Here is a 27,175-nt window from a genome sequence, read left to right on the forward strand (position 1 = left end):
GCCTTCCACACAGGATACGTATCTTGTTACAGAATTCCTCAATGCCTTTTTGCTCTCTCCCTAATGACCAGTTAAATGGGCTCCCTCGAGGATGCTTGAGTCAGCGCCAGCTTGAAAACTGCTGAGGAAACATCCTCTTTTACTGGAAATGATTTCCATCAAACTGCCATGTGCCATATTTAGACTCATGGCTTAGTAACACCCAGCCAAAGGGGCTAAGTTTGCAGGGCAGGAGGCCCTGCACTGTGAGAAAAGAACTTGCTTGTGTCTGACCCAAGTGACCACAGGGCAGTGAGCTAGTGAGTCTGTGGTGGGCTGTAACCAGAGGCACAGAATCGCTTCTTTCTATCTGGAGAGACAGGCTTCCTTCCGCACGGGCAGCTGCTTCATCCCATCCGCCTTGTCCCACAAATCAGAGATGTGAATAGGGAGGTGGTGATTCAAGTTTACACACATCTACCTGCCAGTGGGACACCACAACCCAGCAATTCTGCTCACCTGAGCTCAGCAGGTGGATGGCGGGCAAATGTCTCTTCTCCCCCATCTAAACTTAAATCACAGAAAAATGATATTAAAATGTCTTGAGTCATAGAATATAATTCCGCTAAAAAGCTGAGTCATGAAATTATAGAACCTTAAAAAATGTAAGATGTTATGGAAAAACCTGAGCGAACCTTTCGGCCACCCCAATATTTACACGTAAACATACACATATAACTTGACGTAAATGTTTAAGCAAAATTATGTAGACACGGGATTTTAAGTGCAATCATTTCCCCCACCCCAATTTTGTCCTTGGCTTCTCTCCTCTCCCCGTTCTCCCTACTCCCAATACATCACCCCAACTTCCCAGATTAATTTATATTAACAACATATCTTGCATCTTTCCGTGTTCTTCCTTATGCTTATATAATTGTACACAAACACACAGACATATATGCATATAGATAGGTCATTTCTGTCACTGTTTGATGTCTACAAAAAGAAGATTCTATTGTAAACTCTTCTCTGCATTTTGCTTTTCTCTCAATAAGAAATCTGGAAAATCCCTCCAAGTCAATTCCTATATCTCTGATTCGGTCTCCAACAGTGTGTAGTATTCCAAGGTATGGAAGGTTCATCATTCTTTCAACCATTCTCCTCTGAAGGGGCAAAACTTCACGAAATTCTGTCCTGTATTTTTTTAATATATGTTTTCACTGGAAAGCCGAACAAAGAATGCTTATCCAAGTCCTAAATATATTTTAACAAAGAACAAGAAAAGTTCTCCCTTGAGCCCTAACACAAGCTTATCTTCTATTCAGTGCACAAGGTAATGCTGTTTCAAAGTGTGTGTTTTGTTATTATTCAGGTACCATAAGGGAAGGAATCAGGAAATGACTGTATGGAAAAGATAGTTTGTTCCCCATAGTTCCCAAGAGGCGAGGGAATGCCATGCCATGCAGGGCCACATGCGGAAGCACCAGGGTTAGTCTGGAGAAAGAAGTGTAAGCGGAAAACATGAGCAAAGAGCCTTTATTGTGGTTTTCATGGGAAGGAATGGGCAAGATAGTTTAAGCAAGCTAAGCAGGTTTAGGATTAGCTAGTTTGAATAATTTCAGTGGGATCTGGGTTATAGGCACTGTCCCAAGTTGTCTGGTACTTAGACCTGGAGTGATTAGGGAAGGGTAATATTGGGCCAGAGTATAAAAGCCCCAGAGCTCAAAAATGGAGGTGGTTGGGAGGTATGGGCTTTGGATCAGTTGGTTTGCAAATGAAAGTTTCACTCCCAGGCAAGTTGATTGCCATCTCTAGGAATTAGCTAGTGCTGGAAAGGGGCAGTCCCACTCCAGCCAGTGAGACCCCAGATGCCAAAGCATCAAGAATACAGAAATTAAGAAAACATAGTAAATGCAAATGCCCAGCACACTCAAGCAATATTTGGTAATTGACAGGCACATTAACCAAGAAAACATAGCACACTCTGCCTCCTGCCAAGGGGCACAGCTCCACAGATTCAACCAAGTTGTTGCAAAGAGCCTTGGGCTCTGAGGGGTGCATAGGAGTTTGTTCCAGGGGTAAGGTGGGAGAGGTACTTCTGGGGCTGTGGGGCTGGTAGCTAAGATGACAGCATCAAAGCCATGCAGAGCTAGCACTGTGGCAGGGAGAATGACCACAGCCACTCTTTGGTCTACACAGCCTGTGGTCCTGCCTAGTGATGCCCAGCTGTCCTCAATCCCCTGACTGCTTTGGGCAGTTGCTTCAGATCCTGGAGCAGCATCCAGAGTGTCATAAATTCCCTTTCCCAGGATTAAGGGGTCTGCCACCAGGCAGCTCTTTGACCAACTCTCTTCCACTGGAGAATCTCTCCTGCATTCCGTCTCCATCACGGCTCACTTCCCCTGCTCACGGGAGGAAGGATGGAATTCTCCCTGCCATGCACAGGGAGGACCCCTTTAGACCTTTACTGGGACCTTTTTGCTGGATATGTCCTATTCCCACACACACTGGAATACAATGATTCTATCATGTATAGTGATCACTGGTCATTTTTCCATGTGTTTCTGAAGAGGACATTACTTAGGGATTTTTTTTCATGAAAATAAGTTGTTATACAGGGATACATAGGTGAAACATGGCAAAAGAATTAAGGTGTTTAGGTTTTTTCTTTTCTTCTCCATCAGCCTACTTCCTATATCCTCCCTTTCTACTGGCTGACCCTCAGGTGTTGCTGAGTTTGAGTTAACTGAGGAAGCAGAAACTGTGCTAATGACCAGCCAGGCCAGTTCAGTTCAGTTAAATCAAGAATGTACTGTGTGTCTATTCTGTACTAGGATTGGAGACTAAAATAAACAGCATGGTCCTTTCCTTCCGAACACCTGTCCTCTAGTGAGAGAAGCAAAACAGAGCAAATGTTTTGAGTGTATATTGAGTGTTGTCAAGAACTGTGAAGGGGCTGAGATTTGATCCTGCTTGGAAGCTAACAGGTGAGTCTGCTACATCTCATGGATGCTGGCAGAAGTCACGAGACTCCTGCGTCAGAGACAAAGGACTTAATGATTCACAGCACAGCAAGCAGCGTGTCACATTCGCTTCAGCTCTCTTTGTCCCTCAGACCCCACGGAGGTGACGAGGAGGGGTCCAGGTGGATGCTGCAAACAGAGTGAGTTTGTGTCACAGCTGAGGAATCTCAAGGTTAGGTAACCCAGACCTTTATAGAGGGCCACAAGCAAACCTGCCCAACCCTTTGCTCCATCCATCCAAGTTGGCAGCAAGCAGAAATCCAAGTTGGGATCCCAGAGAGCTGGAAGCCAGGCATGATGTTGAGGGGGGAAGATATTAAGACAGCCTCCCTTCCACCAGCCACCAGTGCCCCAGCACACTCTGGAAGATGCTGCTTTCACACATGAATAATTACGTTGCTTTCTGTTAAGATAATCCACCCTGTCATGACAATTTGGCAAGTGGATAGATTAACTATCAATCTTTTGAGTTCTTACCTCTTGCGGGACTCTGTTCTAAGTGCTGGCAGTAAGTGACTGCCATGAAAAGAAAGAAATTCATCCTCAAGGAGCTTGCCCATCTTCCTGTGGGAGGAGACAATCTGCTGTCCAAAAGGTGTACATTTTGCAGCTACACAGGTAGTTTTGCCATAGACCGTGTAATACTTATCACTCACCTCCCCAGTACCACCTACAAAAAAATATCTCAAGAAGGCCCTTGCTAGCTGTTCAGGTGTTATGCCCATCTACAGGTAACGATGGAAGTCATGAAACAACTTTCAAATGGACTTAATGATCCAAATGTCACAGGCAATTGTTTTCCTCCATGAAGGCTCAGTCTAGTCAGAGAAGCAAGATGACCAGAACATAACTATGATACTTACCTGACAGGTTAAAAAAATACCATGAAATTCGCAGGTTGCAAACATAGGCAGTTATGATGTTTAGCCTGTGTATCTCCATTCCAGAAATATTTATTTACGGTTCACCAAAGGCCAAGTTGGCATTGCCTGCCCTTGTATCTTAGGCATTTTCCATTCGCTGTCGGATCTTCAAAAAGCCAAGTAACTAAATGTTTTAACTTTGGGTTTCTGTTTTTAAACACTTTGCATGTTTTTAATATTTAATAGAATAGTTAACAGCATTGATTCTGACACCTTCCTAAATCTCTAAATTTTTTCTCATCTATCTTATCTGGGTAACAATGGCTTGTTTAATGAATGTACTATTTTTGTTTCATGTTAAACTTAGTGCAATTAAATTAGACTAACCGAGCCTAACTTAACCTAGCACTCACTTAAATCTCCCTCTCCTCTAACTCTTCCTCTTAAAAGAAAATTATGATTCTGCCCAAGGATGGCAAATAGAGTGTGTGCCCAGCTTTCAACATTGTAAGGCAGAACTGCCATTTGGATGCCAGGGATATTCGGATGTAGGGACGTACTGACCAACCACCAATCCCATCACTCCTTTCCACCAAACAATTAAAACAAAATAAAACTTTATTTTTCAATTACCAAGTATATAAATTGAAGTGCCTCCTCCCATACCTGACCTTCATCCTAACCTCAGCCCCATAATCAACCCCCACCCCAAGTCCAAGAACACAATTTCAAGTTCTGCTCAACCAGTGGACAAGACAGGGTGTTGCTATGGGTTGAATTGTATCCCCCCATCCAAAATTCACATATTGAAGTCCTAGCACCTCAGAGTGTTACCTTATTTGAAAATAAGATTATTGCAGAGGTAATTAGTTAAGATAGGGTCGTTAGGGTGGTCCTCAATCCAATAAGACTGGTGTCTTTAAAAACCGGGAAAATTTGGAGACAGACACACATAAGGATGAAATCTATATAAACAATAAATGCTGGAGAGGATGTGGAGAAAAGGGAACCCTCTTGCACTGTTGGTGGGAATGTAAATTGATACAGCCACTATGGAGAACAGTACGGAGTTTCCTTAAAAAACTAAAAATAGAACTACCATATGACCCAGCAATCCCACTCCTGGGCATATATCTGGAGAAAACCACAATTTGAAAGGATACATGCACCCCAGTGTTCATTGCAGTACTATTTACAATAGCCAGGACATGGAATCAACCTAAGTGTCCATCAGTGGAGGAATGGATAAAGAAGATGGTGTACGTATATACAATGGACTATTACTCAGCCATAAAAAAGAACAAAATAATGCCATTTGCAGCCAAATGGATGGATCTAGTGATTGTCATTCTGAGTGAAGTAATTCAGACAGAGAAAGACAAATATCACATGATATCACTCATATGTGGAATGGTACAAATGAGCTTATTTACAAAACAGAAGTTGAGTCACAGATGTAGAAAACAAACTTGTGATTACCAGGGGGGAAGCAGGGGACAGATAAATTGGGAGACTGAGGTTGACATATACACACTACTATATATAGAATAGATAATTAACATGAACCTACTGAAGAGCACAGGGAACTCTATTCAATACTCTATAATGACCTATATGGGAATAGAATTATAAAAAAAGGGGATATTTGTGTATGTATAACTGACTCACTTTGCTGTACACCTGAAACTAACATAACATTGTAAATCAACTATACTCCAATAAATTTTTTTTTAAAAAATGAAGGCAGAGATCTAGGTGATGCTTCTACAAGCCAAAGATTGCCATCAAACAACTAGAAGCTGGGAGAGAGGCACAGAGCAGATTCTCCCTCACAGCCTCAGGAGGGAAAAACCTGAGGCCACCTTGAGTTCAAATTTCTAATCACCATAACTGAGACAATCAATTTCTGTGGTTTAAGCAATGCTGTATGTTGTGTTTTGTTATGGCAGCCCAGGAAACTAACATAGGTGTCATGATACCTTACTCAGGGAAAGTGATGGGAAAATAAGGACTACTTATTTCCAGGGGCTGCTGCTGAGTCAGTTCAGCATTTGTCAGATGCATTCCTCACCTTCCTGATAACCTCTCCGTGCAGGTTGGTTCCCACAAATTTGTGGGGCCCAGGGCAAGATTGGAGAGCTCCCTTGCTTACATCTAAATATCTACATCTTATAAATCAAATTAACAAACTGTTAAATAAAATTTTATCCTTATACCTTCATAATATCAAAATAAATGATTTTTATATGACTAAATGTCAGCAGGATATAGTAATTAATATTACTAGGCAATAATTAATATTATTAGTGTTCTGCTTGTGTGTCAGCATTCTTATCAGAGTAATAAAATTTAAATGTACATAATTAAATATTATATATTTATTCCATAAAATTTAATCCTTTTTTACTTTCCTTTCAAATGTCTGTGTAATCAAAATTGTCACATAATTTGCATTGTGTTGACTATAAGCCAACTGAGTCAATATAGTTTATAAATAATTTTAGTTTCAAAGAATGAAAGTGCTGAGAGTGGGCATCCTTGTCTTGATCCTAATCTTGCAGGAAATGCTATCAGCTTTTCACCATTGATTATGATGTTAGCTGTGGGCTTACCATATAAGGCTTTTAGTGTATTGAGGTAAGTTCCCTCTATACCCATTTTCTGGAATTTTTACCATAATTGGATGTTGAATTTTGTTAAAAACTTTCTCTGCATCAATGAAGATGATTGTATGATTTTTATTCTTCAATTTGCTAATATGGTGTATCACATTGATTGCTTTGAAGATATCGAAACATCCTTGAATCCCTGGGATAAATCTCATTTGATCATGGTGTATGAACCTGTTAATGTACTGTCGAATTTGGTTTGCTAATATTTTGTTGAGGATATTTGAGTCTATGTTAATCAGTGATATTGGCCTATAATTTTCTTTTTTTGTGATATTTGCCTGGTTTGGGTATAAGGGAAATGCTGGTCTTGTAGAATGAGTTCAGAAGCATTCTTTCCTTTGCAATTTTTGGACTAGTTTGAGAAGGACAGGCATTAACTCTTCTCTAAATGTTTGGTAGAATTCACCCATGAAGCCATCTGTTTCTGAGCTTTTGTTTGTTGGAAGTTTTTGTATTACTGATTCAATTTCATTACTGGTAACTGGTCTGTTCATACTTTCTATTTCTTTCTGATTCAGTCTTGGAAAATTGTATATTTCTAGGAATTTGTCCATTTCTTATAGGTTGTCCATTTGATTGGCATATAATTGTTCATAATAATATCTTATGATCCTTTGTATTTCTGTGGTGTTTGTTGTAACTTCTTTTTCTTTTCTGATTTTATTGATTTGGGCCCTTTCTCTTTTTTCTTGATGAGTCTGGCTAAAGTTTTACAATTTTGTTCATCTTTTCAAAGAACCAGCTCTTAGTTTCTTTGAACTTTTCTACTGTTTTTTTTAGTCTCTATTTCACTTATTTCTGTTCTGATCTTTGTAATTTCTTTCCTTCTACTAACTTTGGATTTTGTTTGTCCTTTTTTTCTAGTTTCTTTAGCTGTAAAGTTAAGTTGTTTATTAGAGAATTTTCATGTTTCTGAGGTAGGTGTGTGTCACTATAAACTTCCCTCTTAAAACTGCTTTTTCTGCGTCCCATAGATTTCAGTTCATTGTGTTTTCATTTGTCTTCAGGTATTTTTGATTTCTTTTATTTCTTCAGTGACCCATTGGTTGTTTAGTACCACATTGTTTAGCCTCCATGTGTTTTGGGGTTTTTTGCAGTTTTTTTTTCCTTGTTAATTTCTAGTCTAATAGCACTGTGATCAGAAAAGATACTTTATATTATTTCAATTTTCTTAAAGTGAAATTTCAAATTTCTTAAATTTACTAAGTCTTGTTTTGTGGCCTAGCATGGGATCTGTTCTGGAGAATTATTAATGTGTACTTGAAAAAAGTGTGTAGTCTGCTGCTTCTGGATGGAATGTTCTATATATATTTATTAAGCCCATTTGGTATAATGTGTCATTTAAGGCTAGGGTTTCCCTACCGATTTTCTGTCTGGATGATCTGTCCGTTGATGTAAGTGGGGTTAAAGACCACTACTATTATTGTGTTACTCTCATTTTCTACCTTTATGTCTGTTAATATTTGCTTTATGTATTTAGGTGCTGCTATGTGGGTTCATATGTGTGTGTGTGTGTGTGTGTATGTGTGTGTGTGCATGTATATGCTATTCTTATATCCTCTTCTTGGATTGATCCCTTGATCATTATGTAATATCCATCTTTGTCTTATAACAGTCTTAGTTTTAAAGTCTATTTTGTGTGATATAAGTATTGTTACCACAACTTACTTTTGACTTCCATTTGCATGGAATATTTTTTTCCATCCCCTCACTTTCAGTCTGAGTGTGTCTTTAGATCTGAGTGAGTCTCTTGTAGGCAGCATATATATGAGTCTTTTTTTTAATCCATTTAGCTACTCTCTCTATATCTTTTTTTTTAATAGCTGATAAGAATTTTACTTTTATTTTTCTAGGGAATATTCATATTTAAGTGAGCAGGACATTATTATACAAAATGAACTAACAATTATGTATGATAACATTATTTTTGCACTTCTGCTTATTTAATTTGCATTTTTAGCCACAGTTTTTAGAAATTTGGTTTTGTTTGTTTGTTTGTTTATTTTTTTAAAGAAGATGTTGGGGGTAGGAGTTTATTAATTAATTTATTTATTTTTGCTGTGTTGGGTCTTCATTTCTGTGCTAGGGCTTTCTCTAGTTGTGGCAAGCAGGGGCCACTCTTCATCACAGTGCACGGGCCTCTCACTATCACGGCCTCTCTTGTTGCGGAGCATGGGCTCCAGACGCGCAGGCTCAGTAGTTGTGGCTCACGGGCCTAGTTGCTCCGCGGCATGTGGGATCTTCCCAGACCAGGGCTCGAACCCATGTCCGCTGCATTAGCAGGCAGATTCTCAACCACTGCGCCACCAGGGAAGCCTTGTTTGTTTGTTTGTTTGTTTTAACATCTTTATTGGAGTATAATTGCTTTATGATGGTGTGTTAGTTTCTGCTTTACAACAAAATGAATCAGTTATACATATACGTATGTTCCCATATCTCTTCCCTCTTGCATCTCCCTCCCTCCCACCCTCCCTATCCCACCCCTCTAGGTGTTAGTTTCTGCTTTACAACAAAGTGAATCAGTTATACATATATGCATGTTCCCATATCTCCTCCCTCTTGCGTCTCCCTCCCTTCCACCCTCCCTATCCCACCCCTCTAGGTGGTCACAAACCACTGAGCTGATCTCCCTGTGCTATGCGGCTGCTTCCCACTAGCTATCTATTCTATATACCTTTTGATTGGAGCACTTAGTCCATTTATATTTAAAGTAATTATTGATAGGTATGTACTTATTGCCATTTTGTTTATTGTTTTGTGGTTGTTTTTGTAGCTCTTTTTACTTCCTTTCTTCTTTTGTTCTCTTCCTTTGTTATCTGATGACTGTCTTTAGTGTTATATTTAGATTCATTTCTCTTTTTTGTATGTGTATTCAACATAGTATTGGAAGTCCTAGCCACAGCAAACAGACAAGAAAAAGAAATAAAAGGAATCTAAATTGGACAGAGAGAAGTAAAAGTATCACTGTTTGCAGATGACATGATACTATAAATAGAAAATCCTAAAGATACCACCAAAAAACTACTAGAGCTCATCAATGAATTCAGCAAAGTTGCAGGATACAAAATTAATATTCATAAATTTGTTTCATTTTTAAACATTTATAGTGAACTATCAGAAAGAGAAATTAAGAAAACAATACTATTTACCATCACATAAAAAAAGAATAAAATACCTAAGAATAAATCTAACTAAGGAGGTAAAAGACCTGTACTTGGAAAACTATAAGACACTGATAAAAGAAATTGAAGATGACATAAACAGATGGGAAGCTACTGTGCTCCTGGATTGGAAGAATTAATATTGTGAAAATGACCACCAACCTACACATTCGAGGCAATTCCTATCAAAATACCAGTGACATTTTCCAGAGAACTGAACAAATAATTCACACAGAAGACCCGGAGTAGCCAAAACAATCTTGAGAAGGAAGAACAAACCTGGAGGTATCACACGTCCTGATTTCAAGTTTTACTACCAACCTTCAGTCATCAAAACAATAGGGCCCTGGCACAAAAACAGACATATAGATCGATGGAACAGAATAGAGATCCCAGAAAGGAACCCACACTTATATGGGAAATTAATCTATGACAAAGGAGACAAGAATATACAATGGGGAAAAGATAGCCTCTTCAACAGATGGTGTTGAGAAAACTGGACAGCTACATGCAAAAGAATCAAACAGGACTACTCTCTCACACCATATACAAAAATAAACTCAAAATGAATTAAAGACTTAAATGTAAGATCTGAAACCATAAAACTTCTATAAGAAAACATAGGTTATATGCTCTTTGACCTTGGTCTTTCTAAAAGAAATTTTGGATCTGTCTCTTTAGGCAAGGGAAGCAAAAGCAAAAACAAACACATGGGACTACATCAAACTAAAAAGCTTTGCACAGTGAAGGAAGCTATCAACAAAGCAGAAAGGCCACTTACTGAATGGGAGAAGATATTTGTAAGTGATATATCTAATAAGTTGTTAATATCCAAAATATACAAAGAACTCATATAAATGAACATCATAAAAACCAAACAACTGATTAAAAAATGGGCAGAGGATCTAAATAGACACTTTTCCAAAGAAGACATACAGATGGCCAACAGGCACATGAAAAGATGCTCAACATCACTCATCATCAGGGAAATGCAAATCAAAACCACAGTGAGATAACACCTCACACCTGTCAGAATGGCTATCATCAAAAAGATAACAAATAACAAGTGTTGTCAAAGATGTGGGGAGAAGGGAAGACCTCTACGTTGTTGGTGGGAATGTATAATAAATTGGTGCAGCCACTAAGGAAAACAGTATGGAGATTCCTTGAAAAATTAAAAATAGAAGTACTGCGTGATCCAGCAACACCCCTCCTGGGTATGTATCCAAAGAAAACAAAAGCATTGGCAAGGACATCTTGTGACATTAGAACATCTGCTGTAGTAACTAACACTCTTCAGGTCCCAGGGAAACACGTCTCCACCTCTCATCTCCTTGTGTGATAACTGAGTCCAAATGCCATGAAGGAGTGTGGGTTTATTATTGGCAAATAAAAATATAGGGCAACCAGTTAAATTTGAATTTCAGGTAAGCAACAAATATTTTTTAGTACAAATACGTCTGCAATAAGCTGTAATTTATGTTAACCTTATGTTGGAGATGGACACAGCTTTGGAGACACCCCTGGAGAATGAATAAATTAATGAACTTGTTCATCCTTAAAGACAGAGGTGCTGAAGACAGAGGTGCTGATCTGGTCTTTAAGGCAGGTTCTCTTTCTGCCACCACAGGGAACAATTGTTACGCACACACTTCTTGCCAACTCTCTGTGAGACAACTCCATTCTTCTTTCTTTTATTATTTCATTCATAAATATCTATTGCATGCACGCCAGGAGCCAAGCACACCTCCAGGCACAAGAGAGGTGAAGAAGTAGAAGACTACAAAAATGAGTGAGAGGAACCTCACACTCTGTTGCCTACAGACTCAAGAGAGACAAGGCACATCCTTAATAGCAAGAGCAGGAACCAAAGATGTTGCCTGTGAAGGTCAGGCAACATCTTCTTTTTCTTTCAAAAAGAAGCAGCCTTTAAGTCACCTTACATGCAGATTGGTTTAACAGACAAAGAGAGAAGAAAACAAAGGAGGTTGAATGTCCCATGTGAAGACATACTAGGAAACAGTGTCATGAGGCAAAACTCATATGTCTTAGAGGTAAAATCTGATAAATCCTAATGTAAGTTACTATTTTTTTCTTAAGTAATAGAAAAGTTGGTCATTTTTCCTTTGGAAAAATTGACCGTAATTATCCTGTAAAGAAACTCATGGATACTAGTCAAGGAGCAGATTAGTCCCTTTCACAGAGTGAAAGTTCAGGCAGCTACACTTTTCTAGCATCAGGTAATGCATGAGACCTATTCCTCAGCCCTTCCAGTTAGGGATGCCCTGCAGAGCCCTCTCCACCATGCCGCAGATGGCATATTGTGCTTCTGGCTATTAAGCTGGAAATGCAAACCACCTTTTTGTGGTTCAAATAATCTCCAGGAGATAGTTTCCTGGAAGTTTTAAGTCCTATTTCTCATATCACCTCCATCTAAATTGATGATATCTATGACCTTTTCATCTAATTACACTCGTTTTTTTGTACCTATTTTTATTAAATGGTTCCATTACATACCCATTATGTGATAGCTGCTTTCTGTTAATAACCTAATGAGCCCACTCTGCTATTTCTCTTTCCTTTCACAATTAGGTCAACATACTTAAATACTGAATTTGTCATGCTACCTAAGATTTTCACAGAAACCCTTATTTGACAAGTGATTTTTTACTAACACCTAAATAGAAGAGATAGACAACGAAAACTCTACCGAAATCACATGTCCCCCACTTAGAGAAGTACCTAGATTGGGTCACAGGACAAGGGAAGAGTGGAGAGGACTGAAAAGCAGGAGGTAAAGAGACGACATTGCAAAGGAGAAACCGAGGAATGCAAAACATAGGTGACAAGTGGGAAACTGATGGGCAGAGCCTGAAGAATTCCCCAACATGTCACCGGTCGTTACAAGACGCACCGCGTAGCCACTGTGGGTAACACAAATCAGCCCTCTACCCCACTCCTGAATCAGAAAAAGTCACAGTGTAAGGCAATAGTCTCCTAATATGTTGTGAAACTTCTACTGGGTCCTAGTTAAAGGTAGAAATTAAATAAACGAAAAGATATTTATGAGGGCACCATTAGGAAGACCTACACTTCTTTACTATGGAGGCTTATCAGTGAATCGTCTATTATTATGACTAGCGTATTAACATTGCATGGATTTCCACTTGCTCCTACCCCACAGTAGTTGCTATATTTGAGTTCTAAACCACTATTTTTATTTCATTTTCTCCTGTCCGATATTGGGCATGGCATCTAGTCTACTGGGAACACTTACTATATTTGTGATAATTATTCAGAAGTTATAAAACGGGATTAGATAGCAGCATGTAGCTGTTACATGTGATTAGAGATTACTAAACGCAAGGCAGGGAATCCAACTAGAAAAGTTAACTCATTGTGTTAGCTAGTATCACGAAGGGAGCCTGACTTTAAGGAATACTTTTTTACTGAGGGCAGTAAGCCAGTAATGATATGCCTAAACCATATTAATAGCCATTGCGTTGCTAAGTTCATTAGCCTTTGCATTATCATTATGTATTAATTACTACAGTTAGACCACCAAAGACTAATATCCAAATCTGACAGCACCAATTCCCCAGATGCATTTTGTGGTCATTGAATGATCATCATTCAACAGTTTGCTGCTTTGACAAATACAAAGCAACACAGGCTCCCCAGCCTTGACAGGGCCGATTGCACAGACATCATTTAAACTAAGCTAAAAATACCATCAAACACTTTAAAAAGAGAAGACGCTGCATGAAAAAATGAAGGAATGGATGAGAAAACACCAAGCACAGACGGTTACAAAGTTCTACCTTGACTCCAGGTGGAAGGTTTTTGCTCAAATTCAAATTCCTTCAAGTGGAGTGACATTCTCAGGGCTTTCTCTGATGATCTGTGCTACTGAAAAAAAAAGTCAGTGGTCAACTAAGCGCAGGAAACACTGATCTAAAAAGAAACATGGATCCTACTGCAGACCTTCTCAGAGCTTTTAACATGTTATTGCCAGTTGTGACCTTAGGAGAGGAGGATAGAATTGGCAGAGTTTCCTAAAATGTATTTGACCATCTAATCTTTCTTCTCACTGCCTATCTCCTAGAATTATTAATCCCAGGAACACATTTTTGAAGAAGCTAAGTTAGCAGAATATAACTTTACCCAGAATAGTGAGCATTTCATAAAAGTAAATACCAAAGCATATAATAAAAAACTCTGTTGTATTTAAGAGAAATCCATTGTCATTAGAGGTGCCATAATTACCATATAAACCTCTAGTCTATACTGTGAGCAGAATCTAATATCTTTGCCAAGATCTCTGCAAATTATTCTCTTGGATACTTCTGTCCCTGAGCCCCAGGTTCTACTGAACTAGGAATCTATGGATCATCTCTGCTCCATTGCACAGTGTCTCCTTCCAGCCCACATTAACCCAAATAAGGAATGCCAATCCTTTCCTAGATTTCCACCAAAACCAAACAAATAAACAAAAAAACCCTCTCACAAGGTCTGTTTTTTATTTTTTGTAGGCTTTGCTAAATCCTGGGGAGGCATTTGGAACTTATACTGCAGCAATGTAGTTGCAAACAACTCAAAATTGAGTAGTAGACACACCTTTGCTTTCTTTTTTAAAAGCTTTGTAGACATGTAATTCACATACCATATATTTCACCTGTTTGAAGTATGACTGAATGGTTTTTAATAGATTTACAATGTTGAGACACGCCTCCGCTTAACTTCCTTCAATTAGTGGTCTTCCCACTCCCCTACCTTCTCTTTTTCTCTCGAACCCTCAAATTCAATTTCTTTCTTTTGCAATTCTTTGGTGTTCTTCCCTGCAGCCAATCCCTTTTAATCCCATCCCTCAACTCCAGATAGCACAGTAGGGTAACGTTCTAAATAAAGATAGAGCAGCACTAGTTACAACAGCCAAGACATGGAAGCAATCCAAGTGTCCTTCAACAGAGGAATGGATAAAGATGTGATATGTATATATATATGGCTCAGCCATAAAAAAGAATGAAATAGTGCCATTTGCAGCAACATGGATAGACCTGGAGATTATCATACTAAGCGAAGTAAGTCAGAAAGACAAAGACAAATATCATATGATTTCACTTATTTGTGGAATCTCAAAAAATGATACAGATGAACTTAATATTTACAAAACAGAAACAGACTCACAGATATAGAAAACAAACTTGTGGTTACCAAAGGGGAAAGGGGGGTGGGAGAGGGATAAATTAGGAGTTTGGGATTAACAGATACACACTACTATATATAAAATAGATAACGAGAACCTACTGTACAGCACAGGGAACTATACTCAATGTCTTGTAATAACTTATAATGGAAAAGAATCTGAAGAAGAATACATATATATACATATAGGCATACATATATATATTTATAAATATATAAAACTGAATCACTTTGCTGTGATTCACCCAAAACTAACACAACATTGTAAATCAACTATACTTCAATTAAAATATTTTTTTAAAAAGATGGATCCCCTCCTGAGTGTCAGATGTCAGAATTTAAAATCTTGAAATAAATAAATAAAGACTTTATTGCATGAGGCCAATTTTCATCTCCCCTACAGAAGCCTCATGATGCATTCTATCAGATGACTTCTGGAAAAGCTGCGGCTCTTCCTTTAATATAGTATCATCCGACATGAAAACGGTTATAGCTGTTTCTCACTTTCCTCAACCCATCTCCTTCACCTAGTTATGTCCCTCAGATAAACTTGCAGTAAAACCTAGACAGAGAGCTGAGTTCAGACTCCCTCGTGACATCACCATCGCCTCTACCCGAACAAGCCGAGAAAATGCTGTTATTCCGTCACAGGCAAACAACTCAACAGAGCAAGTGAGTACAGTGTTTCTGGCTGAAGGCCTAGCCTCCAACAAAAATGGCCCAGACTTTCTTAAGCAAAGAAGAGAGGGAGGGAAAGTAAAGGGAGGAGAAATGGTAGTGGGTTTAAGAGCGCTGCACCATAGGTTTCTGACCGGCCATGTCAGATGTGGGCTGGGGATGAGAGGAGATCTCAAACTCCGTAAAAAGCAATGGGGGCTGCAGAAAGCACAGGAAGACCATGCCCCACCCCATCCTTAGGGTATTTCCACCTGGTGAAGGGTAAGCAGCTCAGCTGCAGGATTATGAGTGTGTTGTGCAGGGCACACCTAGAATTTTCTTCCCAGAAAGGCAGGCTCTACCAATTTTTTTAACCATTGGGTAATCATTGCAATAAAAGCTCTACACATTTGCACTTGACCCATGTGTGCCCTGTATTCATTCGTTTCCTGTGCTATACAAAGACACGTTTTCTTCACTGTGCCTTGAAGCATTTGGTTTAAGGAATTTCAACTTTCTGTTGTGTTTCATAGTAATTCCTTACACTTCGTATCTTAAATAAATCTTTCTTCGACACTTAGATCAAATGGCTCAATGCTATGCACATGCAGCCAATTGACCTCAAGAGGATGCAAAGGAAGGTGCGAGGGACTTCCTGGTCAGTCCATCTGGTACATCACTGCCTCACATCTCAGCAAGTGATGATCAGGTGAATGACTAAAACTTTATTTGGGAACCAAAGCCAACGAAGCCAGGGAACTTGGAAAGGTGTCTGTGTCTAGTAGCCCCCGATCTCCATCTGTTCTCCCCACAGTAATATCATATTTAGAGGGGCAGAAGCTATAGATCATCTCTAGACTATATTTCCTTCCATGCAGCTAGGGGGGCTATTCACAAATAAGCCTTTAGATATGCAGATTGGTTACTGGGCTGTTGCTACCTGGGGCAAAGAGGCTTTTTTTTTTTTTTTTTAATTGAATCTTTTGAGAACTGATGCTTTTGTAAAATACAATACAAATTAACTATAAAATGAGCCAGGCATCTGTATCTCCTGGCAATGTCACATTACTGTTAAACCTTTCCAAGTACTTGACTCTCAATTTCTGTGCTTATCTCAGCGCAGACTGTCCAATAGGATGTGAGAGGAAGGTATGTACACGACCTGAAGGTCATGCTTTGAAAGGGAAGGGGCGTGGTCTCCCTTGCTCCTCCATGGTTCCCTTCTTATTGGCTAAAATGCAGCTTGCCCGTGAACCACCTGGGACCACACAGACATGACCAGTGTGTTAGGAGGATAGAGAAACAAGACAGAGGAAGTCTGGGCTCCACTGACTTCACTGAGCAAATTGTCTCACCAGCTTGAACTTTTACACTTCTATCTGGTTCAGGAGACATTGGTCACAATGGCAAACCTATACCTTATCAACATATGGACTCAAGGCCAGATTGCTACCTGGAGCATCTCTATACATATGGATGTCTGAGTATAAAACAAGTAGTAAAAATCCTCTCAGCAGTGTTCTGTAGTTTTCAGTGTAGAGATTTTGCAAGTATTTGGTTAAATTTAAAAGTGTTTCATGTTTTTATGCTATTATAAAAGGAGTCGGTTTAAAAAAAAATACATCAAAGTCACAATAAGGTCCTGCTGTATAGCACAGGGAACTATATTCAATATCTTGTAATAACCTATATTAGAGGGGCTTCCCTGGTGGCACAGTGGTTGACAGTCCGCCTGCCGATGCAGGGGACGCGGGTTCGTGCCCCGGTCCGGGAAGACCCCACGTGCCGCGGAGCGGCTGGGCCCGTGAGCCATGGCCGCGGAGCCTGAGCGTCCGGAGCCTGTGCTCTGCAACGGGAGAGGCCACAACGGTGAGAGGCCCGCGTACCGCAAAACAAACAAACAAACAAAATAACCTATAATAGAAAAGAATCTGAGAAAGAATAGATATATATGTGTGTATATATATATGTATAACTGAATCACTTTGCTGTTCATCTGAAACTAACACATTATAAATCAACTGTACTTCAATAAACAAATAATAATAAAAACTTGGAAAAAATACATCAAAGTCCAACTGACTCTATGTCTAAATATTTGGGTAACACACCTTGAAATTCTTATTGGTTTGGTCCCCTAGTAAAAACAGAGTCAGAAATTTACATCCTTTCCCTCCATGTGGGGACAGGCTACTGTCTCCCTTGAGCTCTGACAGCCTCTGCGCAAAGATACACCTTGGTCATAAAAAACAATATATGATTTTATGTATCCTAAAAATATCATTCAGCAATGAAATAGTTTGCTATGGAACATATGGTTTTTTTTCTGGGGTTTGAAGGAATTTGATAATGTTTTTTGTATTAAATTTTGAAGCAAGTTGACGGAAAGCAGCCCATCTGCAAATGTTCCACACATAATACACATTGACCACGGACAGGATTTAAAAAGGTGTTGGATTAGGACACAAAAAACAATAAAGTCAGTTTAAAAGCACTTTACCTGTATTCCTGAATAATGAGCTATTAAAAGAACTGCCTTTAAAAAGACCTTTATTGGGGCTTCCCTGGTGGCGCAGTGGTTGAGAATCCGCCTGCCGATGCAGGGGTTACGGGTTCGTGCCCCGGTCCGGGAAGATCCCACATGCCGCGGAGCGGCTGGGCCCGTGAGCCATGGCCGCTGAGCCTGCGCGTCCGGAGCCTGTGCTCCGCAGCGGGAGAGGACACAGCAGTGAGAGGCCCGCGTACCACAAAAAAATAAAATAAAAAAAAACCTTTATTGAGTTGATAATTTAATAATCTTATTAATTTAGAACTGATTGCTATTTATCCCAGTGTGTGTGTGTGTATGTTTAAAGGTACCTCATTTATTTTAAGCCTTGAATAGAGCTTTCTGAACTGTCCAGGTTGGAGCTACTGAAAGTGAGTTTTGTAGCCAGTGTGGTCCAGGAATTGTTTGTAATCCATCTGCGCTGAGATAAGCACAGAGATTGGGAGTCAAGTACTTAGAGACATTTATAGCAACATGACATTGCTGTGAGATCCAAACAAAAGTTCCACTTTCGAACAACTAATTTTTATTGTAAAGTATTGATACAAAAGCACCAGTTCTGAACAGACCTGACATTTTTTAAAAATGGCCTTTCACCACAGATAGCAATTGGTCTAGTAACCAATTTGTGGATACGAAGGCCCATTTGTACATTAGCCCTCAGCTTCATATATGCCTGAACTCACACACAGCCAACATAAACACTTCTTAAGGACGGAGGCCCAGAACTGAGCACCTACAGTAAAAACAAAACAAAACCTTATCGTTCATATATTCTTGCCACTTGGCAACAGAGCAAGACTGTTATAATTGATATTGATTATTATCAGTGGACAAATTTGCAAAGCATAGTTTTATAAGAGTATAAAAATTACAAAATAATTTATCTTATAAGATAGAACAATTTGTATTCATGTGTGTGTCTCAATCATAGAAACAGTAAGTGTCCCCATGCCTTCTGGACTTTGTCTTCAATTCTAAAATCATTTCTTAGAATTTTTTCCAGGTGTTGGTAGCTACACCTCTGGAAAGAGTCTTTTGTTTACACCAAATGCATTTGACTTATTTCCTTGGAAAGCTTTATTTTGTCCCTGGAGAAATGCAGCCTGGTTAAATGTCTGAACAAATTGTTATTATTATTTTGCAGAGCAATAAACTAAAGAGTGATTGAGTTACCAGTGACTCAGAGAGATTGTTAAGCCTGGACTCACATGGTTGAATGACCAGCTGGCCCAGAACTTGGGTGATTCAAATGATCCAGAAGACAAATGAGCCAGGAGCGAGAATGTCTCACACCAGTGCAAACGCAATTAATGTCAACAAAATGCCATTAAATTTATCGGTTGCCTGGCTTCTGAAAATGGTGGAACCAACCCCTTTCCTGTGCCTGCAGGGCAAATTCATTAGATGGAAAACAGCATCTTGTTAACCATAGAGTTCAGCCAGGTAAACATGGGGGGCAGTGCCAAATCCTTGAGACACTTATAAAGGGTCAACCAAGAAGGAGGGACCACAGAGAGGAGATGCTGGCCTTCCTTTATGATGCACAGTAGGTTCTTCCTAAACAGTGTCTTCTTAGTCACCTTACAAGATGGAAAGAATATATCTGATTGTCATTCAGTTCATAAAATAATGATTACATATGGCGGGGGGACAGAGAGAGAAAGATTGATTGAGATTTTGCCTACAAGTTCATCAAAGACTCCCACTTTTTTGTTTTTTGTCTTAGTTTTTAGAGTAAGAATGATTCATTTGTGCTGATTCAACTTCAACCATATTCACATCAGATGCTCTTATGCCGACAATTGGCAACTCTGTGGAACAAAACAGAACTCACTGGCCCCAAAAGTCATCAAACCTACAATTTTAACTCCTGTTCTATGTGCTCACACCAACTGGATGAACATTGCTAACCTCATCCAACTCTAAACACTCTTAAATGATCCATCATTGTGCTATTTGGCAATGGGATGGCGCCACTTCTGAGAGAACTCATGCCGCAAAACTCAACAACACTCCCCTTGTTCAAAGTAGAGATGATGAGCAGTGAAAGGGCTACGTCACAGAGGGCTTTTGTGTGAACAGACTTACCACCCTGGGGTAACAGAAGTGTAGCCTGGAGAATGGTTTGGCTGGATAAGGCAAAAAAAAAAAAAAAAAAAAAAGAAAGAAAAAAAAAGCCAAACAATCAAAAAGCATGGATTTTCAAAGAGGTTCATTTTCCCAGCCATGTCTGATTCTGAATTCAAACCCTTAGATTTCATGGTGTTCTATCAAAAATCTACTGAAATCAATCCGAAACAGCAAACTATCGAGGTGAAATGTTACCAGCATTAGAAAAAATGTCTAAAATACTTTTTTTCTTATAAAGCAAATGTTCTTTGTTGGTTAAGTTGCTAATGCAAGATGTAGCACACTATGGCAGTGGGAAATTTAAAAAATTATTATTCATTCACTGAGTCAATGCTTATGTGTCTGGCATCGCTCAAGGCTCATGGGATAGTATTTCTTTGTGCTCTTGCTTAATTTTATTTTCCACTTTTAATAGTGATTAGTGCATGAAGAAAATCTGGGAGGGTAATGAGACAGAATTACAGAAGGGAATGTCAGAGTAATCCATTTAAGAGAGGGGAATCCCATGAAATCTAAGAAATTTGAGCTACCATAACTCCCAGTGTCCTTTAATTTTTGTATTTTCACTTAGCCCATGGGAGAAATCAAAATTCATAAATGATTGCTGATCATGGATCTCTAGGGATAACAAAATTTGACATGTGATTAACATTCTGAAGAAAACTAGATTCTGGTTATTCTTAACATGCCATGCCAAGGCTCTTCTGGAATGCAGAGCAGAAGCCATTGAGGAAGAGGGGGAAAAGCAGGATGGGGTTGAAAACATCCAAAGAACCAAGAAGCAGCGAGCATAGGGCAAGGGGAAAGGAGGGACAGAGAATATACCTCATGGCCTCCTAGAAGAAGTTTTGGAATGTAATGAAGGAAGTAGAGGGACTATCTGTACATTAAAATGCCTGGAGCCTTCCCCATGTTCTCCTAGACTCCTGAGCCTTTCTTTCATAGCGTTTTTTCTTTGCTGATTTAGATGTTACCAAAAAAAAAAAAAAAACAGTTGTAGCGTTTCACTGCTGATTTTTTCTCCAGACCATTTGCTCATTTTTGCTCTGGCACCCTAATCCATAATTATTGTCAGCTGAGACAAAACTAGCTGCTTCACGATTTACCGACTTATGCAGTCTCCACAGCATGGATCCCAGCAGATATGTAGATCAGCTTTTCCAGGGAGAGCCTCCCTCCCGAAGAAATGACCCTAGGCCAGTGTCCACCACAGAAAGAAATCCCGAAAAACTCACCTGGGTGTGCAGGCAGGAGCTGGGAGGGTCACAGGGTCTCACAGTCTACGTGACACACCATAGGCAGGAGCTCATAACTTGCTGCTCCCAGCAGTAAGACAGTGAATGTGTCAGCTCTTTTCCTCTCTCCTTCTTGCCAACTAGAGTTCATTTGGATCCTAGAAAATGGAGGAGACCAGAAATCAGTTTCCCTAATGGAGGAGACCAGAAATCAGTTTCCCTTATTACCCACTATCATATACCGCTATTTTGGCAGAACTGGGCCCTGCAGCTGTGTGGAGGGCAAAGTCTATTTCAGTCCTGCCATCAGAATATCCGGCAGCCAATGGACAGGGGTGTGTGGTGTAAACTGGGGGAGGGAGAGGGAGCAGGGTTGGAGGGGTGTATCCGAAAGCTACAGGCACTGAAGGGGTCAGAGCTCTGCTAAATAAAGTGAACCTTTTCTCCCACGATTTGTTTCTCTTTGGATCAGCATTGGCAATTGCCCCCCAGATAAGAGGGAGCCCAGCTGGGGCCACTCGGCAAATTCATGAGGGAGGGGAAACACACAAGCTGGGCATATGCATGATTATTACAGGAAGAGGAAAACACTGGAACCATTTAGCATCTCATGGTTGGACAGGGCTATTGCTGAGACAGGGGTGGGGAAGAGACAAATGGGGTGGGGGAAATTCTCTAATCTTAATAAAATCTGTTTGCCTCTTCCAGTAAGTAAAATATTGAGTGATTACATGTCTGACCCTTTAACATCCTCAGTGGAACGAGAGAGATCTAAAAGAAAATATTTAGAAAAACAGAGTCTATATTTTGCCTTGCCTGTGTTATGCCTTAATAGATTCTCTCATTAGCAATAAGTCAATTCTATATAAACAATGTTTTCTCAGCAGTCAACAGAAAGTTAATAAGATACCCTCAACACTCCTTAGAGCTCCCAGGCTTTAAGAACCTACTTAAAGAGATACTGTGGCTTTCCTGGTACTCGGCATACATTTCAGTGGGGAATAAATGGGGGTGTGTGCGAGGCAGTAAAGAGTAACTTCCCTTAACAAGTTTACGCTTTTTTTTTGCCACTGTCCACTAGCATGGGGAAACATGAGCAAAGCAATGATTCAGGCTTTACCTGCAAAAGGGGAAATATCATACAACCATCAGATATATACTACAAAGGTTAATTCATTTTTTCTTTCTAAATGACTTTTTTTTCTCAATTTGGGAAGATGTTTTTAGTTCTTATTTTAAACAGATGTAACTTCTGAGGCGGGCAGATAAGCCATCTGAGTTTTTAAAAAACATAAGTCATTATTAATTGACTTTAGTTATCAAATTAAGTTTCTTCAAAGATCTGCTGACTTATTAAACCCCAAATCGGACACAATTGCTTTCCTGCACCTTTCCACTTCTCGATCAGCTACAAAATCTGATATTTGACATGGATTCTATTTGCCTTTGCCCAAAACTTCTTAGAACCAAACGGGACAATTATTTCTCTTTCCTCATCCTATTTAGACTTCGTACTTTCCTGGGAAAATGTAAACAGTATTTGCAAAACAGCTTAAGGAAAACCCAATCATTTCCCTGGTTTTATTAACTTGCTATTTGTACCAGTAACTCTGTACTTCCACACATATCAAAAAAGTTTATCACTTGTTCCCTTCATGGATTGGCTGACATTGTCAGGGCAAAATTTAATGTCTTAAGGTCAGTATTTTGGAATTACAAAAATGATTATTTTGGACATTCTTTGTAATATTATATATAGTTCAAAAGCCAACATCTAAAAATCTATTCCCCTTTAAGAAATGTCATAATTATCTTCAATTATAAATTTAAACACATATAAATCTGTATTATAATTGGTATACTTTAAATCAGTTACTCACTTGGATCTTTAAGAATACATTTAAATCCAGTATAGCATAGGAATACTTGCTATTGATCAAAAATAGAAAGATTTCACAATATGTGTTAACCTACATCTTGACTTACCTTTCTTTTCCTTTATCTTATAAAATAAAAATGTTTTGGGCTTCCCTGGTGGCGCAGTGGTTGAGAGCCCGCCTGCCGATCCAGGGGACACGGGTTTGTGCCCCGGTCCGGGAAGATCCCACGTGCCGCGGAGCGGCTGGGCCCGTGAGCCGTGGCCGCTGAGCCTGCGCGTCCGGAGCCTGTGCTCCGCAACGGGAGAGGCCACGGCAGCGAGAGGCCCGCGGACCGCAAAAGAAAAAAAAAAAAATGTTTTGCAAAATAGGATTGCTACTCCCAAGCCCCCCTAGACAAGCCATTAAAATAAAAGTGACAACTTATTAGCTTTAACTTTAATTGGTTTTATACAATCAGTGCTTTAAGTTGCTAGGTAAATTCACTTCTCAATATATTTTAAGTATTAAAAGATTACCTTGATGTCTAATAGAAATAAAATAGTTGTATTAGCTTTAATTAAATTGTTTTTCCTCTCTTTTTAAGCATTACTTTCCCTCTGTCTTTCATTTTATGTTATATGCACTGAAAGTATTCCCAATATTTTTAGAGTTTCAATACCCTACTGTTAACATATTTATGTTTTATTTGAAGAGAATTGAAGCATATTTTAAAAGTTGAAAGTTTACCTCATTCCTTCAGAAAACTCAGTACACGTCAATGTATCACGGTGTCAGAATTGATGATCACCTATTTAGAGGCCGAATCATTCATATCCTAATTAGAATTTCTCATCTTTCTTTCAAAAAACTTTAAACAAGTATAAATAAGTTTTAATATCCTGAAGATTTTAATAGGAAAATCACAGCTGTATGGGTATACTTCTAATAATTAAATCATTTTAAAGCTAGAGGAATACGTTAGCTCAAACATTATTTTGAGGACAAGAAAATGGAGCTCCAGTATATAGAATTTATTATGTGGCAAACAAACAAAATGCAATCTTGAGTTAATTCCCTGACACTAATCCTTGAGTAACAAAAACAACGACAACAAAACTGTAAACAGCTTCAATGTTTGTTATACTGTTATTTGTAAATCCAGAAAAGCAAGCACAACTAAAAAGAAAAAGAAAAACGAAAACCTTAAATTTTACATTCTACTCAAAGATACAGGTGCTGACTATACCAAATCTGTTCTCACTCATACCCAAAGCAAGGGTTCTTAACATCGTTTTTTTTTTTTTTTTAATATTACATCACATTTCACTGACATTTAAGTTATCAACCAGCTAAAGGGACTAAAGCCAGGCCCCCCTTACTACTCAAAAAGATAACATTTACAGTGATAATGTGTCAAGCAACTGGACTCGAGTGATTTTGATTTTGATTCATTTCTTGTCTTTGCAACTTTCACTTTGACCTTTTTTAAATGGACACAGAAATGAGTGAGTGGTGTGACTTTTTTTCATTCATTTATTTGGCCATTCTAAACCTTTCACTGAGTGCCTAATACACGTGAAGCATTACAAAATGGCATGACCCCAAATAAAGCAGATATCGCCAAAGCTGCGATTAACAAAAATAGCATGTCTGGAATGAGGTTAAGTGCTGGCTCAGATACTACCAGAGTTATCATTTTCAGCCATCCTCTAATAAGGGTGCACCTGGGAGCACTAAGAAGCAAGTGACCAGAAACCATCAGCGTGCAACGTCCGGATGGACTAGGAATGTGTAGCCAGGGAGGAGATACCTTGGTTGTAATAAACTTTGTCTTGGAGTTCCTCAACTATATCATTTCGTTAAGGCCTCCCCTATTTTTCTGTAGTATTTTTTTTCTCAGACTTAGTTGTGCTTTCTTACTTTTCAAGCATATATAACTATGTTTATTTTACTCCCCCCAAAGGATACCCAAAACTGCAGGATCTACTAACAAGTCCTCGATGTTGAACACTTTCGGGGGATCATTTACCAGTGGGAAGGAATACTTTCTGCTCGTTTGCCTTTTAGCATTTACGTTTCCTTCTTAACTACACATCAAGCAAGAACATTTGAGATATCCCAAGTCCCGGAATTGGGTAAGGATTCCTCTGTTTATTTAAAATATTTGCTTAAGTTTTGCTTCATTTGTTTAAATACCCAATAAACCAGTAGTAATTTCTTTAATGCACATTCTATGTTTAAACCAAAAAGAAAGAATAAGTCTGATCATATTGTAAAGAATAAGCTGGACTTTAAATTTATCACAGAGAGAGTTTGATCATCTATCTCCAAGGTTAAGTTCTTTAACTGCTCATAAAATTTGCCAAGTTTTTCTCACATCATTAGGATGTTTTAAATTGTAACCCCCCCAAATCATTTGTTTTTACCTCAATAATTTTATCTTGACTCTTTTTAATAGGCATGTGAATGTCTTTCAATCCCTAAGTCTCTCCAAGACCAAACGAAAAAGGAAGACAGAGAGAGAAAATAAAAATCCCTTTCTTTGCCTCCTTCTCACCAATAATAGCTTATGAAGTTCATCAGCTATGAAGGACAGAAAAGGCAGGATCACAGACACAACTGGAAAAGTAACAGGAGGTACCTTTCCATCTCACAGACTAACTTTGTGATGTGCTTCATTTAGCAGTTCCCAGGCCCAGGTGGAAATTCTCTAGCATCTTCTTAATAAAGTTTCATGTTGGGAAAGTTTCATGTAACAAGTCATGTTTATTATGTCAGCAGATTTTTTTCTAAAGCTAAACTAAATTCATAGCACCATGCATGATTTACAATAAAACCTTAATGAAACTCTCAGAACTGTTTAAAAAGCTGCAGCAGGTTTTTAAGGAAATTGGTTGCCTGTATTTACTCTTTGAATTAAGTGTTAAAGGAAAACAGAATAATAATATATAAAACCCTGGTTTCCTGTAACAATAATTATGATAACTAACATCTGTATATGGCTTTACAGTTGGCAAAGTGCTTTCTCATACATTACCTCATTTAGTAGAGTGGAAATGTTTAATGATCCCAGTCTTAAACTGCATTTCATTAATAGTATATATATATATATATATATATATATATATATATATATATATAATATTAATAAGCACATATATGTAATATTATATATAAAATATTAATAAGCACATATGTGTAATATTATATATAAAATATTAATAAGCACATATGTGTAATATTATATATATAATATTAATAAACACATTTAGAAGAAACTATCTTCATAAGCACTCTGCACTAAGCCCGAACAAAAGGGAGATAGGGAGATGTTGAAATCCAATATCAACCCCATAAATCAAATAAATGTCAAATAAAATCTGTCAAACACTTCGTAATGTTCTGTGCATGTCATCAAACTCAAGGAGGATCCTGCTGTGTTACCTCCGAATGATAAAGAGATTTAAGGTGTGAAAGCATGCTGTTAGAAGTTTCATTAAAGCCTTATTTACTAGTTCCGAACGAATTTACATTGATCTTTTAAACTATTGCTAACCACAAATGCATTAAACCTAAACAGTCTTCATTTACTGAGAAATAAATGTGTCAGCAGAATCATGACTTTTGTCCAATGTTGTTCCGGCATTTAATTCACAAAGGCTCAGTGTTAAGCTTTTTATTGCTTGTTGTGCTAAAGCCTGTTCATTTAATTGCAAATATATTTCCTTCCTGCAGCATTATCAAAATTGTTATCTTAAGGAAATATTGTTTTAAAATAATCTGCTGGAAAACCAGAGCCGTACATGGGCTTATTCCGAATAATTGTTTCCTGCTACAGAT

General features: G+C 38.6%; 1 protein-coding gene across 4 annotated transcripts in view; it reads right to left on the reverse strand.

The window, feature by feature from the left end:
• Positions 1–27,175, reverse strand: part of SETD4 (SET domain containing 4) — a 580,992-nt gene that overhangs the window by 95,393 nt on the left and 458,424 nt on the right. For 3 of the 4 annotated variants that reach the window (XR_010840851.1, XR_010840853.1, XR_010840854.1), the window contains one exon: positions 21,477–21,634. The gene's annotated coding sequence lies outside the window, so the exon portion shown is untranslated. Of the gene's footprint in view, positions 1–13,587; positions 13,608–21,476; positions 21,635–27,175 lie in introns of those variants that run through there. The other variant, XR_010840852.1, reaches the window with a different exon arrangement.

The sequence above is a fragment of the Kogia breviceps genome, chromosome 5 (genome assembly GCF_026419965.1).
Source record: "Kogia breviceps isolate mKogBre1 chromosome 5, mKogBre1 haplotype 1, whole genome shotgun sequence".
NCBI lineage: Eukaryota > Metazoa > Chordata > Mammalia > Artiodactyla > Physeteridae > Kogia > Kogia breviceps.